We start from the raw sequence: 14,380 nt of genomic DNA on the forward strand, positions 1-14,380 counted from the left end.
CTGACTCAGGGTCTGTCGTGGGGTTGTACTCAATCTGTTGGCTGGGGCTGCAGTCATCTGAAGGCTCAACTGGGGCTGGAGGATCCAATACCAAGCAGACTCACTCACACTGCTAATGACTGGAGGCCTCAGTTCCTTACCACTAGGCTTTTCATAGGGCTGTTAGAGTATACCCCGAAATGGCAGCTGGCTTCCCCCAGAGCAGGCAGTCCAAGAGAGAGCAAGGAGGAAGCCACGATGTCTTTTATTTCCCCGTCTTACACACCATCACGCACCGTCACTTCTGCCACATCTTATTTGTTAGGAGCAAATCACTAAGTATAGCCATGCTCAATGGAAGGGGAAGTGCCTTTTAGAGGGAGAAATATCAAAGAATTTAGGGACATGTTTTACAACCACTGCATTGTTATACAGCTGCTCCCCACCTTGCAGGTGTGCTTGGAGACTGCTGTCCTCAATCCCTGGGTGGTGAAGGCCCCTGTGTCATTCTGCCCCTGGGGTTGGGGGGGCTCTCTCCCACCTGTTGCTGCACGCACCCTTCCCCAGACCTGTAATACTCACGGTTCTTCCCTCCAAATCTCTTCTCTTCTTCTCTAGGCATCTCCGTTCTGCTTTCCCAGAGACGGATGTGAGTTGCTCTAAGACCTGTGATTTGACCTTTGTGGGAAAGGGGTGTTCAGTGTGGTCACATCTGCCAAGGATGCTGGGGAGGAGTCTCTGTGGGGCTGAGGCAGAGTGTCCCAGTCCCCATGAGCGATCTGAGCCTGTATGAAGCCTGATCCACTCAGCACACACCCACCCTTTGATCTGAGGATGAAGAAGTACTTGACCACATCATCCATTTCTCTTTCCAGTGCACCTGCGAGGTGGGGTGGGGAGGGAGGGGGAGGGAACTGGGGCAGAGATGTTTTTTCGTGACCTCATTTCAAAGAAGTTGAGCTGGGGCTGGAAGACAGGTGTCCAGTGGCAGCTGCTGCTGACCCGTCTGCCACTCTGGGCTTTGTATTGGGGTATGGCAGCTGTGAGCATGTGCCTTGAAGACCTCCAACAAAGGGGAGCTTAACCAACCCAGGGCCACAGATCCTGGATCCTGACTCCGCCCCCTCATTTGTGCTGAGGCCATGGCACTTCCCATGACCCATCAATACTGAGTGCAAAAGAGATACTAAGGCCAGCCCGTTTTGGGGAGACTCTTCGGATGTCCCCTAACTTTAGCTCAAGGACTCCCCAGTAGCTTTGCTGAACCTCCTTAGACAGCACAGCAATCTAGGACGTTCCCACTCAACCTACCTTTCTCCTTTGCTCAGAGTTAGGACTGCCAGATAAAATACAGGACACCCAGGTGAATGTGAATTTCAGACAAACAACAAACAATTCTTGTATAAGTATGTCCCCAGTACTGCATGAGATATGCTGATACTAAAAAATTTTTGTTGTTTATCTGAAATTCATATTTACCTGGGCATACTGGCTATTTATTTGCTAAATCTGGTAACCCTACTTGGGGTCAGGCTCACCTTGTAGCCTCCTCTGTTCCCTCTCTATTTCTTGTCACACATGCATTTCCTCTGATAAAATCCTTGCATGTTTAATCCCTCTTGGCATCTATATCTCAGAGGATCTGGACTAATACAGCAGGGCAGGGCTGGGAGTGGGGAGCTCAAGTAGGCAGCCTTGGCTTACAGACGTCTCGTTTCACTATAGCTGGCATGGTCCTGGCAATGGGGCCATGTTTTGCTGCTCAAAGCTGTAGTAGTCGGGGAAGAGGAACTACTCTTTGGTCCAAATTGGAATGCACTTTCCAAGTGTAAGGAAGCTCTAAATCATTTATCCAATTTCAGGGTGCTCAAGAACTGCATGGGGAATACAAGGGAAGTGCAGATTCTTGGGTCCCTCCCTTCAGAAATTCCAGTTCTATAGGTCTACAGTTGGGGTCAGAAACTTGCATTTTTTGCAGGCTTCATAACTGATTTTAAAACTGCACAGGGAAGGTAACTTGGCATATTTTGTAAAACTTTCCATGAATGCTACTGCCCATGCTTATTCAATGCTCTCTCCAGGTGATAATTGGTTAGCATTTAGTAGTCAAGTTGTTAAAGCTGGGAGTAAGTTTGCTTTCCTTTCTTTCCCTTCATGCTTACTTTTCTGAAGGCTCTCTCTGGGTTAGAAAAATTTGCCAAGGGTCTGGGTCTCTGAGAAGATATGGTAGACTTTCTTTTGTTTGATAATGAGAGTGATAGTAAAAGTGATAATAAATCACTTTTCCCCTTGCCTGCTAGGAGGCTCTGAGCAAGATTTCTGTGTAAGTGGCAGTACTCCTCCTAAATCAGGATTTCTGATACAAGAAATTCCTGCCCCCTGCCAAGTAAACACACAGGGACTTCATTACACTGTTACTGTGGTTTCAATCCTGGCAGTAATAGTAGACTTGTGTTTCTCATTTTAAACAGCGGCCCCCAGTCCTTTCAGAATTATGCAAAGTACAAACCAGTCCTCACTTACCTGACTCCTGAGAACTGGAGGTGCTTCCCAGGGGCCAGGATCATCTGTTTCTGTGGGAGTTTTAAAGTAGAGGGTAAAGCTGCAGAGAGGGTGTGGGCCTCCAAGGAACAGCAAGCCGGGTGCCACCCTTAAAGGCAGAGCTGGGTGTGTATCAACATGAGGGTGGTGGCTGGCCGGTGTAACCAGTGTGTTTGGAATGGGTGTTGGTTGATTCGGATCCCATGCAGCAGGGTGAGTTGGCAGGGAAGGAATGTCCTGACTCATCCCTCTCTTGATTTCTCTTAGGGTGGAGGGCTGCCCCCAGGGGCTGAGGAATCTGGAAAGGAAAAGAGGGACAAGGGGGCTTAATATGAAGCCTGTGGGAACAGGAGCCCTGGCCACAAGGGTTCAAGGCCTCTTTCATTCCGCTAACCACTTATTGAAGACCTACAAAGAGTAGCTCTGTACTAGGAGCTGGATTTAGGGCCCCAGGATATCTCCCACCCCAGAGACCCAGGCCACCAAGTGCTTGTTTTAGGATCTTGTTTAGGATTGAGGCATCCTTCCTCCCATTTCCCTGCTCGTTAGCCTCAGCTGGGTGACATGGGGTAGGTTACTTGAGCTCCATCTGTTGAATGGGTGCATGGGGTTGGCGGGGAAGACAGGGGGCTCTGAGTCCCAGTGTCTTCCTTCTCGTGTGCTGGCATCACTTCCTCCTCCCCTGGCAGTGTGATGGCTGGACATGCTGATAGAAGCCTGGTGGGAATAGACCCTGTCCAGGCATCTCTCCATGTGCCCAGCCCTGGGCTGCTGGCTCAGAGCCACCCCCAGAAGGGGTTAACTGGCCAGAGTGACCCCACCTGCTTAGGAGCCAGGAGCATCTGTGTTGCATCCGATCTCCTGCCTTTCACTGTGGAAGTCCCAAGGCCAGTGTTCTCATCAGCCCTAGGGACATGCACTTCTTTTAAACAGAACTCCAAATCTAAGGGTGTGGGGCTGGGGAAGTAGAGGTTCAATTCTGAGCAGGTTCATTTGGTCCATTTTCGAGAGGGGCTTCAAATGGGGATTCACCTACTGAAAGAAAAAGAAGCAACCCCTAAACCCTAGGCTTCTAAATACGAGACACAGGAGTGATGACACTACAAATGGGTTTCTACACCCAAACCAAAGGTGGCCGGAGGACACTGCTAGCAGAACCAGGCCATGGCCAGTGACTCTGCAGGTGGGGGATTTGGCAAAATGTGGCCCACAGGAGCCGATGACCCTGGGCGAGTCGCTACCCATCTTGGAACTTCAAGTCCTCCCAGTAACACAGGGGAAATCTGTCTTCTGTGGAGTTGTCCCAAGGCCGGGGTGATGCGTGTGTGAGTATACCAGGTACCAGGTACTGGGGCTCTCACTACAATTAGCTCCCCTCTGCCTTCCAGGAAAATGAAGATCAGGATCTTGGGACTCCAATCTGCAGGGGGAATACAGAGCGATTTGAGGCTCTGCTAGATGCATTTCAGGAAATTAAGTCACAGTCACACAAACACTCCTCAAAAGGTACCATTTCAGAATATGGTAAAATGACCCCTAATTCCACCATGTTGGTATTTTCCCAGACACTGCTCCACCCCTGGAGAGCAGACAATTTTCTGTCCTTTTAAAAAGTGAGCTGGGGGACTTCCCTGGTGGCACACTGCTTAAGAATCCACCTGCCAAATGTAGGGGACACAGGTTCGAGCCCTGGTCCAGGAAGATTCCACATGCTGCGGAGCAACTAAGCCCGTGCATCACAACTACTGAGCCTGTGCTCTAGAGCCCGCAAGCCACAACGACTGAGCCTGCGTGCCACAACTACTGAAGCCCACACGCCTAGAGCCCATGCTCCTCAACGAGAAGCCACAGCAATGAGAAGCCTGCACACTGCAACGAGGGGTAGCCCCCGCTCGATGCAGCTAAAGAAAGCCCCGCGTGCAGTATAGAAGACCCAATGCAGCCAAAAAAAAAAAAAAAAAAGAATCCGCCTGCCAATGCAGGGGACACAGACAGGTTCGAGCCCTGGTCCAGGAAAATTCCACATGCCGTGGAGGAACTAAGCCCATGCGCCAAAACTACTGAGCCTGTGCTCTAGAGCCCACGTGCCACAATTACTGAAACCTGCTCATCTAGAGCTGGTGCTCTGCAGCAAGAGAAGCCACCGCAATGAGAAGCCCACGCACCGCAACAAAGAGTAGCCCCCACTCACTGCAACTAGAGAAAGCCCATGCGCAGCAACGAAGACCCAACACAGCCAAAAACGAATAAATAAATAAATAAATTTATTTATTTAAAAACAAAGTGAGCTGCACTGAGCAGGCCTCTGGAGAAATAACTTGCAGTTTGTAATTACCACTGAGTGTAGAATCTCTGGCTGGTGAAGACAATCATTAGCTAATAATGCCCGAGGCCATGGGAACTGCTAAGTGTAGCCCTCATTGTACAAGGGAGGGAATAGATGGAAGTGTGATGGGGCTTGTCATGGTGGGGTCTCAGTGGTGTCTGTTGCTGGCAGGTAGGAACAGTAGCGGTGATAAGAGCTAGGTGACCCTGTTAAGTGGACGCCCATGCTAGTGGCCCACCTGCAGACTCCACCTCCACCACATGGCTACTCCGTTCATGAGCTCAGGGTGCAAACACTGGATGGTCAGGGACAGAGACTGACTCATCTACTGGCCAAGTCATCCTGTTCACTTAATAATTTAGTGCCTCTTCTGGAGCAGATCTTGATGATGGGCACTAACAGGTGGCACAGAAATCCTCACAATTTGTGCCTTCACAAATTGTCTCCACCATATGCCTTTCCTGGGACTTCTTTGTTCCTGATCTTCCAGTCTTGCTCCTCCCAGGCCTCTGATCAACTGGCCAAGTCTTTCTTCACCTCTCATGCATCTGTGTACATTCGTACCTCAAGCAAGGTGGATGGATGACCAGGTGCTCTTTGCCCAAAGCCCTGCCCATCAGGGACACTCCCTTTCTCTCCTGTCTTTTCTTTCCTGTTTGTGTTAGCATGACAGCAGTACCTTCCGTATGGTACCCACGCACTGAGTTCATCACCCAGCAGCCAAGGTCAGGCCTTTTCCTCTCTCTCAGCTGGCCATAGCGACCCCTCATGGGGCCAAAGGGGTGAGCTGAGGGAGAGACGTCTGTGCAACAGTGATGGGTGGCCTGAAAGTCCATGCCACCTGGTCACGCAGCTTAATTTTCCCCTCCAACCCAGTTTATGCCTGATCCTGGATGTCAATCCTTCCATTGTATGAAGGATTGTTCCTAGGCCTGCCCACTTAATGAATTGGTGGATCTGACACTACCCAGCTCATGATGGCCAGTCCTGCCACATGGCCATTTGGTCAGTCCCTACCTGGGTGCAGTAATATGATTGGTGCTTCTTTTTGAGTGGCATGTAGTTCTTTCCTGCAATTGTATGACCTTGATCCAGAACCCCATGGGTCTGTGCTGTGCATGTCTTGTTGAGGCACACAGAGGCTCTGCATAACATCTTTTTCTACCTCAGATACCTCTAGCAGCATGGGATTTTATGGGTCACATGGCCCATGAAGCAGGGCTGCAAGTATATATTATAGCCAGGACCTACTGCAGGGCCCTTTCTTGCTCTGTGCCCCACTCATAACCGTCAGTTTTCATCTTTCACCCCAAAGATGGATCATAGCATTTTTCTCAAAATGCTACCTCCAAAACCCAGAGGCGTATGCAGTATTGTGCTACTTTCACACAGGTAGAAGATCAAAGGACAAAATTTTATCTTTTACTTTGAACAGAATGTCTCCCTGTGTCCCAGAACCATTGCACCCTCGAGTCTTTGTATGACCCATTCTTTGTAGTGACTGTGCATCCAAGGTACTTGCCATTAATCTTGCACATCTCGTCCAATTTATATAATGTCATCTATAGAGTAGATCAATATGATGTTCTCAGGAATATCTAGCTAGCTTTAGACTCTATTGTGGCAGAGGTGAATTAACATAGCCCTAGGGCAAAACCTTGAGTCTACACTGTTGTCTGTCCCAAGTGACTGTAAACTGATCTGTATGGAACACAATGCATTTGTCACACCCCTTACCAGAGGCTATGTTAATCTGCTCAAATAAAGGTACCATATCAGGTTTAGCAGCAGCAATATGACTATTGTTTACTAATTTTGTGGTAGACTACTGTCATCAGACTATGGTCAGAGGCCAGGCTGGCTTTTGCAGAGGCCAGGCTGTCGAATTAAATGGGGATAGATTGGGGATGACCTTCGTCTTTGTGGGTGGCCTGATCTCTGTCATCCCCCTGAAGTATGATATCGTTTGTGACTTTCTGCCTTGTCAGGAGAGGATATGGTTTTAGGAGCTTTCACTTAGTCTTTGCTCTTATTGCTCTTATTCTACTGATCAAGGAATCAGTGAGAGGATTTATTTTGAAGTAAATCCATTGCAATTAAACAATTGGGAGCTGGAGAAATGACCACTGGATAAGTCCAAGGACCCACTGGACCCACTGTGAGATGAACCTGGGCTGGAGCTCCATTTATTAACTGACCCCTACAAGCCTCAGTCTCATAGGGGGAGCATGATGGCTCTTTGGTGCCAAAAGATCTGGGCATTTCCCTTTTCCCATTGTGTATTACCTGAGTAAATATCCATGGGTCCCTTTGGGGAAGGACTCGGGGGTTCACTCCTGTATTCAGTTGGCATGATTTTGCAGGGTTCTCCCTCATAGAGACCTGGCATCTCCTTCAAATGATGGGTTCTGAGTCTAAGAGCTGGCTCAAGTCTGGAAATTGAGCAAAGGATTGTGACTGTATATTGACGTAGCTAAACTTGGCCTTCTGTTCATCCTGATCACTCTTGATTTTGTGTATGAATCAATACCCTTGTTAGATGCCCGTCTATTTTGCCACTAGGAGCATCATCTCATATTATCCATATCCATAGATCTGTGCAGGTTGGGCACCCCTGGCTGCTATTCCAAAATTGTCATCCATAATGGTAATTACTCCCACCTTGACTCTGATGGTTATGTGTTGTCACTGACCTCAGCTATCCCTAGATCCCCGCATCCTCATAGTTACTAATAGGAGCCCAGTTCTGTAATAGTTCCTCTTACATTTATCCCCTGCCTATGACAGACAGCCAGCTCTGAGATTTTCAACAATTCTGGTGCCCCCTTACCGGAGCACTGCTTTGGTAAATGGAGTGACCTCCAGGCCCTCCCAAGGAACACAATTAGCTAGGGGGTCTTTCAGTCTTATACATTAGTCCCATTCTAGCTGCCCACTTTTTGAATCTTTTGATCCATTTCCCTAGAGTCTTCCCTGGTAGTTTTGGCATTCCAACCTAATTTAATGTATTAGGTATTGCTTTTTCCAAGCTTCCAAGGGTCATCTTGTTACCAACCAGGGTTCTTGGCCTCCTTAATAAATAGAAGTTGATAAGAGGCCAGACAAAAAATTCAGGCAAGACTTTATTGGGGCCCCTGCTGCAGCAGGGGGGAGTGAAAACAGGTAACAGTTTCCCTTGCTTGCTCCCCAAGGGGGGAGCGAGCTGGTTCCTTATATGTGGTATGTCCAGGGATCAGGCAGGAGGGGTGACTTAAGTGGTTTGCTCACCCTTTTGGTGGTGGTGAGTGCAGGATAATACCCTGCTTTTGCTCCCTATACCCTGTTTTTGCTCCCGGCTCTTCAGAAGCAGCAGTTGGGATTTTGGTCTTTTTGTATCTTGTTTTTCATAATTTGCCCCAACTGGGCATGCACACAGTTATTTTTAGTCCCTCTTAGTTTCTTTATATTCTGTTGCTTGAGGAGACATTTGTCCAGGTGCAAGCACTGCAGCGAAGGGTCCCAGATCCCAGGTCCCAGGTCCCAGCCTGTCTTAATCTCAGCAGAGTATCAGGTCAAGCTCCTAGGACCTTCGCTGGGTGTTAAATCCTGTGTCATGGGAGAGTGTGCTCATATCAACAAACTCTTCCTTATTTAGTTTAGATTCTGGCCCCCTTGATCCAGCACCAAGAGGATCTCCTTCCAGGCATATTCTCCCAGATCCTGCTCGTACATATTAGGCGAGAACTTCGGCTCCTTCAACACAATCTGTCTCCTTCCTTAGCGTGGCCAGAACTTCCCCATCCGAGCAAACTAGCTATGCTAAGATTCAAGCAAGGCTAAAAGTTAACCCTAGTTGTACGTCTGGTGGCCAGGAGGGGAGGTGGGGCAGATTCTGAGGAGGGCAGACGTTGTCTTGTGTGGCCTCTGTCTCATCTGAAGCTTCTGCACAGTCACCGAGCAAGGGGAGGTACTTCTATCAAGGGGCAGTGAGCCACCCCTGCAGGCACAGAGGCTTCAGGAGAATCAGAGGTCAAGTTTTCCAAGTACATCTACCTAGATATTCCCATCCCGGGTCTCAGAGTCCCACTCCTTCCCTACCAGAGCTTTGACTAGGTGGAGAAATCAACTTCTCTGAAGTTCTGCTATGCTTATAGTTAGAGCCTAAGGCTGCTCCTCAGCTTGGTCTGCCCTTTGGTTACAGGAGATGAGGATTGCCTTAACCACTGCCAACGAGGCCCTCTGGCTTTCACATTTTGAACTTAATACTTGCCCTCAGTCTATTATTTTTTCTCTCTAAAGCATGAATGGTGTTCAGCAATAGTCTTACAGTTATCCTCTCTCTCTCCATATTTTTCACATGCCTGAGACATAATATGAGCCAGTGCACCCCTTCCACCCGTATCCCATCCCAATGAACAACACATGAAAATCTTAGCATTTGTGCAGTTATAGCACACCAGGCAGAGAGAAGGAGGAAGTGACTTGCCCGGTTCAGCCAGCGAGTGGATAACCAAGCCAGGACCAGTGTCCTCCTTCTGGCTCGACTGCCTCACAGGGTAGGGGGAGAGGTGGGGCTTTCCGGATTCTAAGAAAAGCGAACTCCCTCCAATGACATCAACTAAGGGAAAGTATAGTTACTGCAAGGATTCACGAGCTCAGAAAGCCAGGGAAGCCCAAGATCCAGTCCTGGGAAAACCATGGAACTGGGTCTACTGAGGCCAGAATCCTTATAAGTACCTCTGGGACCACAGCAGGAGGAGCTGTGAATCTCCACCTGGGATCTGGGTACTTGCATGGGGCCTGCCCTCCTCTCTCCTCTCCATTCACTGGCCTTTTCTGTTCATACTTGGCAGCTAGGGAAATCTGACCGGCACAACTAATAACTGTTACACTGCTGGGAAGCCATTTGCTATCAGACCACATCCTGGGCTATTGACCAGACTGGGTATCAGCTGCCATTGGGCCAACCAGGTGGCAGCAGAGTACAGCAGGTGTGAGCAGAATCTGGGGCTGGCCTGGTTTCCAGTCCTGGCTCCACCACCCATGGGCTGTGTGTCCTTGGCCAAGTCATTGAACCTTTCTGTGCCCCATTTCTCATTTATACAACAGAGATGAAAATAGAGCCTGCCTCTGAGGGTTGCTAGGAGGGTTCCATGAGTTAATATTGTTTAAAGCCCTTAGAACAGTGCCTGGCACACAGTCCATGCTCTGTGTCTGTTGAAGAAAAAAATGTGACAGAGTGGAGTCGGAAGACTTAGAGGGGAAAACAGAAAATCTGCAAAGGAAGAAATTTGTTGAGGAAAGGACAGGTCCCTAGAATTGTTTCAGTTACCAAGTCTCCCATTTTCAGTTTAGTCCATGTACTTCCTGTAGGAGAACTCTTTTCATGAAGTAGTCTGAGTTGGGTTTTTCCCTTGCTACCAAAAAAGTCGGTCTAGAACAACCCCCTTTTCCCACTTCCATGCATTGAAGCCCTGCCCTCTCTTTCAAGTCTACATGAGCCTTTCTTTCTGTGAAGTCTGCCAGGGTTTCTCGTCAGACATCTCTACCTCTAAGCACCCAGAGCAGGGTCTGAATCTCCCTTAGGCCTCTTCCCACTGTCCACCTCACACTTTGGGTGCTTGTGCACAAGCCTCCCCTCCCCAGATAAACGGCATGATGTCCATAGAGTCAGGAAGCCCAGCGAAGAGATACAGCGCCAAGAGCTCTTCAATGTGTAAAATAATGAGATATGATCTACACCTCCGACTTCCTGGCTGCACCATAGATGCTTCTAGGGTACAGGAACCTGCCTTATTCTATCTTGAATGCACCCTCTTAGGACTCTATGACTGTCACAGGGAGAGAGGGGTCTTCCTAGGCTGTCTCCCCATCTAGCTCCTCCCAAGTGAGGAAGTATTGGCAGAATGGTTGGTCAGAGCCTGAGACATCCATTGGGCCAAGTTTTACTGGTGGGCAGGCTCACTGGGTGTTGGAAGTGTGGGCACATTAGTGAACTTCCTCTTGCCCTTTCTGTCTCCGGGTGGTGAGTATGACAAAGAAAAACCTGTTTTCTCAGGGCAGGCCCAGCTGTCCTCTTTCACTTTCTGTTCCACGCAGACCTCACACCTGGCAAGGTCTGCCTCCCTTTCTGGTCCACTTTCTCCACTTGAGGCTGGAAGCTGCAGATGCAGGTATCTGAGATTCAGGGGTTGGGAGGTGAGTGAGAATCAAGGGACCACTTAGTGACCACTAACCTGAACTGCCTTCTCCAAACCAGCTTGTCCCTGAGGCTGTCGTTTGGGACACCATATAATCCATCATCCAAGTCAGGCATTTTGAGAATGAAAGGGGAGGTTATTAATATTGACCTTGGGAAAAGAGTCACAAACAGGGCACGTTCCAGGCCAACCAGGGCCCCTGGGCCCCCTCGTTGTCAGGCTCTTGCTCTGTATTCATGCAGTAGTACTTTATTTCCCATTCGGTTCTCATTCCTGGGGAGTACAGCTCCTTTGGCGAGAAATCACAGAGGGAGAGGAGAGGAAAGTCAGGATCTGAAAACCAAAACCCAACTTTGAATACCTTACATATGTAATAGACTGTCTTTTTTTTTTGGCCGTGCCTCGCGGCATGCGAGATCTTAGTTCCCCAAACGGGGATCAAACCTAGGCCCTTGGCAGTGAGACCACAGAATCCTGTGGACCGCCAGGGAATTCCCTAGACTCTTGATTAATATGGGTGAAAGTATAATGAATGTAGCTGAATTATTGCCGGTGATAATAAAAGTAGCAGACGATATTGTGGCAATACTAGTAGTTTAAAAAATAACATGGAAGACATGTTTCTTTACTTTGATGGATCTGAGTTAGAATGGGCTTGGGATCCTAGCTCATCTCTTACTAACTGTGTCATTCTGGGCATGATGCTTAACTCAAGACTGTGCATGATCTGAATGTCCCATGGGGCCTTCCTGCCCCTTGGAGATTTGGCACATTTGACTTAAACATCCTGTGTAGTGGATTAGGTAATCCAGAGTTTTCCTCATCGTTTCTGCAAATTCTGATCCCTAATGTTTTTTTTAAAAAAACATTTTCCTTGATGCTGCTCTCTTCCCCCACATTCCATGTCTGTGTGTTGCCTCACATCAAACCCTGATGTGAACTTTAGCCCCATCGCTCTTTTTCCACAGGAAACCCAATCTTTCTCAACATCTGAGTTTGGAAACTTCATGGACTTGAGGGGTTATATGGAGGAGTTCATCACACACCACAACCATCTGCCGTCTGGGTGGCTCCAGACCTTCTTCCCTTTTCCACTTGGTTGTTGTTCAAAAGGGAGCAGCATCTCCTCCTGTGTGTCTCTTTTCCTCAAAGAAATAGTTCCCAAAAGCCACCCCCATAAACTCTCACTAATATCTCATTAGAATTGTTTTATCATATGTTCCTGTCTAAACTAAGCACAGGCAAGGTAATGGTACAACCAACTTGGGCTTAGACTAATTAGGACTCACTCCTGGGGGTAAGGCTGGACTCAAACCCCACAAATCTTCTAACTACCACAGTGGAGGGTGGATACCAGAGTAAAACTGAGTTTGTTGGACAAGTGACTGGGCTTGCAGCCATGTGTCTGCCACTGTGAGACAATTGAGATTAATTGAGCTTTGAGTCGTGGAAGACAGAGGGAAAGGAGGGCACAGCCAAAGAAGGGTGTCATTTCCCTGGCGGGGGAGGCACGAGATGGTGGGGCAGACAGATCTCTCTTCTGGGGTGATGTACTGCTGTCAGTTGGGACATTTTGGTGATTCCCTAAAAAAACCTCAAGGCAAATAGGGGCTGGGGAAAGTATTATCTGAGTGGCCATGAGTATAGGCTCTGTTGAATACTCTGCTTCTTGGGAGAGTCTCTGATAAGATCTCATTTGCATGCTGTGTTGGCAGTTGTTTCTGCTTCAACGTTTCCGTTTCAATTCCTTTTCCATTGACTTGCTCTAATACGGAGCATGTCTTTCCTTGTCTCAGAATCTTTAAAGCTATATCTTTTCTGTTCTTTTTCTTTTTCTTTTTTTACCAAGTCTTTAATTTTCCAAAGTTCTCAAGAAGTAGTTTCCTCATCATTAATGTTTTCTCTGGACACTCTAAGTAGGGAAGCAGCTGCAGATTTCAGCTCAGATTCTGTTCTGCATGGTTATAAAAATGTTCAGTCCTTTCAGACTGCCCCCAGTGCCCAGGTGGAAATACCTTTCTACTAATGGTTTCAACTAATCATGTAGACCTTGCCTCAGATAACCAGCTCTTAGCCGATTTCCAGTCTATGGTATAAAGTCATCTCTGTCTGCATGGCATAATTTAAGTGCATTTTTATTTATTTTTAAAATTTTTTAAATTAATTAATTAATTAATTTTTGGCTGCATTGGGTCTTTGTTGCTGTGTGCAGGCTTTCTCTAGTTGCGGCAAGCAGGGGCTACTCTTCGTTGTGGTGCGTGGGCTTCTCATTGTGGTGGCTTCTCTTGTTTCTGAGCACGGGCTCTGGGTGCACGGGCTCAGTAGTTGTGGCTCGCCGGCTCTAGAGCACAGGCTTAGTAGTTGTGGTGCACGGGCTTAGTTGCTCCACAGCATGTGGGATCCTCCCAGGCCAGGGCTCCAATCCGTTTCCCCTGCATTGGCAGACGGATTCTTAACCACTGCGCCACCAGGGAAGTCCTAAGTGCATTTGTTTTTTTAATTTCATTTATTTATTTATTTATTTTTATTTTTGGCTGCGTTGGGTCTTCGTTGCTGTGTGCGGGCTTTCTCTAGTTGCGGCGAGCGGGGGCTACTCTTTGTTGAGGCGCACGGGCTTCTCATTGCAGTGGCTTCTCTTGTTGCGGAGCACGGGCTCTAGGCGCGTGGGCTTCAGTAGTTGTGGCACACGGGCTCAGTAGTTGTGGCTCGCGGTCTCTAGAGCAGAGGCTCAGTAGTTGTGGCACACGGGCTTAGTTGCTCCGTGGCCTGTGGGATCTTCCCGGACCAGGGCTGAAACCCTTGTCCCCTCCATTAGCAGGCAGATTCTTAACCACTGTGCCACCAGGGAAGCCCCCTAAGTGCATTTTTAAGTCAAAGTGTTTTGCAAATAACTCTGCTGTTATATGTTCCCATAATGGCACTAGTGTCTGCTCAAGTCCAGAATGAAACTTGCAATAATGCTGCCACAACATCTGCTAGGAAAGATTCCTGTAACTGAAAGAGTTTTATTGCTAGCAGCTTTTGTGTCTCCATTCCTTCACCCTTGTTTCACTGAAATGCAATTTAAATAGTCCTTTTCTTAATTTCTGTCTCATCAAAGGTCTGATGTACACTGTGGAGATGAGGGCATTGGTTGAGATGATTCCAGTTAAGAAAGCAGTTTTGGTGGGCTACACAGGGCTTCAATGTCTAAAAAAACACTCTGCTCCCACCCAGCATCTCTTTGGGTACATAAGAGCTTTTGATCTGTAATGAGGGGAGGAGGGATGAGTTTTATTTGGGGGATGGGCTGAAGGAAACAGAAGGACTACAGGAGGAATGTTATGGCACCTGTTCTTTGACCCATGATAGAGAA

General features: G+C 48.1%; 1 long non-coding RNA gene across 2 annotated transcripts in view; it reads left to right on the forward strand.

Annotated features, from left to right (window-relative positions):
- The window catches only part of LOC137232341 (uncharacterized), a 35,762-nt gene extending 22,573 nt beyond the window's left edge, over positions 1 to 13,189 (forward strand). The window contains exons 3-4 of one of the 2 annotated variants that reach the window (XR_010946976.1): positions 598 to 2,733; positions 3,909 to 13,189. This is a non-coding gene — a long non-coding RNA (uncharacterized lncRNA). The remainder of the gene's footprint in view (positions 1 to 597; positions 2,734 to 3,908) is intronic. The other variant, XR_010946977.1, reaches the window with a different exon arrangement.
- The last annotated feature ends 1,191 nt before the right edge of the window (positions 13,190 to 14,380 follow it).

Source organism: Pseudorca crassidens, chromosome 10 (genome assembly GCF_039906515.1).
Source record: "Pseudorca crassidens isolate mPseCra1 chromosome 10, mPseCra1.hap1, whole genome shotgun sequence".
NCBI lineage: Eukaryota > Metazoa > Chordata > Mammalia > Artiodactyla > Delphinidae > Pseudorca > Pseudorca crassidens.